Source organism: Triticum aestivum, chromosome 2D (genome assembly GCF_018294505.1).
Source record: "Triticum aestivum cultivar Chinese Spring chromosome 2D, IWGSC CS RefSeq v2.1, whole genome shotgun sequence".
Taxonomy (NCBI): Eukaryota; Viridiplantae; Streptophyta; class Magnoliopsida; order Poales; family Poaceae; genus Triticum; species Triticum aestivum.
In genome coordinates this window covers 16,645,332-16,648,399 of record NC_057799.1, presented here as the reverse complement: position 1 = coordinate 16,648,399, position 3,068 = coordinate 16,645,332, and the positions used below count along the sequence as shown (strand labels likewise).

Below are 3,068 nucleotides of genomic sequence, written 5' to 3'. Positions count from 1 at the left end.
GATTCGCACGCACCATACCATGCACGTTCAGTTCAGTTGGGTGTGAAATTTATGCAACTCTGTCATGATCAATTCAGTTAAGTTGTCACAACATTGGACTAATGTATTATCAATGCATGTTGCAGCGGGGAGACGGTCTTTCGTGCACCTGAAGCATGAAGCATGAAGCATGACAACTTGTCCAAGCACATACATAACCTCTCCTCTGCCAGCCGCACTATCCTCCTCTCCGGACACACTGGTCCGTCCTCCTTCTGGCCACCATCACGGCCTCTTTCCATTTCTACCCACCCCTGCTCCATTGCCGACTGACTGACTACTGCTTCACATACGTTTGCAGAGCCTTACCTGCAGTCGCTGGCCAAGGCTCTGTCGCACTACTACAAGACCCGGCTACTGCTCGTCAAAGTCGCCGACTTCTCGCTACTAGTAAGCCGGAGATTAAACTCCAACGAGTACCATTGTTTAACTTCGCTTTGCCATCGTTTTCATGACGTGATTCTGAACTTTTTAGTTGATGTTTGCAGATCCAGAGCAAATATGGGGGCTCCAGAATGGCCTTGGTGAGTAAGCAAAGATGCCTTTGTCTGCTTGCTCAGCCTCTCTATTGTGTTGATTGGGCATCTTAGGATTTTATTTGGGCAACTTGGCTAACCGGGTCCCTGACTGATTTCAGCAATCAGCATTACTAGGTCCACTGTGCTTGATAAAGAAGCGATTGTGGTCATTAAATTTTATTTGCATACGTAATTACATATATAGCCATCGCATCACTTGATTTTAGACTGATATTCATGGATTTGTTGGCGTGCTTGCTTGTGTTTTGTGCTCTGAAAAACATGCTTGTGTTGTGCAGGTTCAGAACCAGTCCATATGCGAGACAACATTTGGGAGGGTGTCTGATTCCATTGGACCTTTTTGCATTGTTTCCCAAAAAGGATGAGCCTAGAGGCACGAGACCATTATAATTCAATCTATTATTTATTTTTACTTTTTGAAAAGGTAGAGCATACTGTGTTTGATATGCTTTCTGGTTTTAATTAACAGAAAGGGATAGGTGACGTTTTTTTACTCTTCTGTGTGTAACTTCAGAGTAAAACTGCTATTTTGTGCACTTCCTTTACCTCCTCTATCCAGCTACCAAGTTTCCTAAATTTTTAATGGAAGCCTTATCCTAAATAAGAATTCGATTTTGTTGCTTGAGATTTTGACTTGATCCTGTCCTGCTTTGGATAAAATATTTACCCAGAATCTGTACTTGCCAGTCTATTTGTTGAATATGGAGACTAACAATGTATTGTTGTCTCACCTATATACCCATTGTCCATTTTCTTCTTTGGAGGTTCTGATGTTGCAACCAATGAGCCTTTGCTCAGGAAAGATGCTTCTAAGCCATCTGATATGAGCGATGTTGCACCACAATGTTCTGTACATTCAGGTGAACATCTTTGTTCAGTTTTTTACTGTCATTTTGATTCGAGTATGTGCAGAATTTAGTGTAGATGTCTCATACGAAACAGTTACTAATGTCCAGTACATCGAGGCTGCATGAAACCCATGTTCTCAGGTTAAATTGCATGTTGTAGTCCACCTCACCCTCCTTCACTCGTGCCGGCATGCCGTCCTCCATGGTAGCAATTCCAGTAGCGAGCACCATCTCATATGTTGCTGCTCACAAACCCAGTATCCTCATGGCATGTCAACATCACCGAGGTATTCTATCTCCGGTGAACCTGATTGGGGCAAGTTTTCACTATTGCTGGATTGCTACCTGCGTTCCTTTTTTTTGCTTTTGGATTCATTGTAATGAATCGTCTCACCTGGTTATGCTCTACGGGTGAGTCGTCAATAGTTGTACCATAATATTTCTGTGTCTATGAAGATGACCTTTATCTTTCTTTCTAGATTGGTCGCTCTGAGCTACTAACAGATCCTAATATCATACTATATCTCAACTACCATCAGTACCTCAAATTGCTCTGGCCTAGCACACACTCAGTTGATGTACATAAGCGAAACTAGGGACCAAATGAGAGAACCAAATGTTCTGAACCAAGACAGGAGCGCACAGGAACAGCTCAAGAGGAAGCACACCTAATTAGAGTCTCGCCAACGTATGGCCTCGCACAAACATGGTTCCACAAATCACATCCTCTAGAGCTCTTGGAGTATAACTTTCCCCAACGGCTTTCGGGATACGAGTATGGTCTTGCCATCGCTGAGTTGAGGATGATCAGTTCGTCCGAATTTTACCATTCTTCCTGGCCGTAGTTCTTATTCGTTTTTCCTGCTCGTTAAGCTTCTCCTCTAGGCATCGCATATATACCCTTCGGATGATTGTGTTAATGCGTGAGATGTATATGATGCGTGCACCTGTTTTTTCATGTATCTTTTGAGCAAGTTCTTCTTTATTCTGCCAGTGCGTAAATGCGGAAGACTGGCAACCGATGGCTCAGATAGATCCTTTAGTGGGGCAATTTTCTTCAATCCACTTTACCTAATGAATTAGATTATTCTTATAAGAGAATTGCTAATTTCAATCCAAGTGCACAAACATTGTCCAATTTCCATTGCCATGTCTCCGTTGTTTGTTTCATTTGTGCAGAGAAGCATGCAGGAAGAATTGCAATACTTCACCACTGCCCTTAATCTCTACTTCAAATATAACGTGCCATTGACTCATTAGGTATATAGCGCATTATTGTTTTTTCTTGCAAGAATGATTGGTTTCTTTTGTTGGCATTAGCACCTGAAAAAATTGTTAGTCAAATTAGCTTAATTTCCATATGAAGAAAACAAACTTAAAAGCACTCGAATAGTAGTCTATATGAAACTAACTCCTGCTAAACAGTGTCATAGAAATTTGTCTCTTTTACATTGTTATAATTTGGATTGGAATTGCAGGAAATGCTGGCGATTTGAGATGTCTTGATCTCCAACAGTAAATAGTATGCATCAAGTGATGTCATTGATACTATCAAGCACGCTTTTGGTTGTTCACCGCAGATCATCTGCAAGAAGGGTTCAGTTCGGGAACTAAGGTTATGCGTCACCAAGGATTTGAAGGT

At 41.7% G+C, this 3,068-nt stretch overlaps 1 long non-coding RNA gene across 1 annotated transcript; it reads left to right on the top strand.

Annotated features, from left to right (window-relative positions):
* The first annotated feature begins 897 nt into the window (after window positions 1–897).
* LOC123048330 (uncharacterized) lies at window positions 898–2,687 on the top strand. Its single transcript, XR_006423268.1, has 3 exons — window positions 898–1,002; window positions 1,343–1,438; window positions 2,606–2,687. It is a non-coding gene; the product is annotated as an uncharacterized lncRNA (long non-coding RNA).
* Window positions 2,688–3,068: the final 381 nt, after the last annotated feature.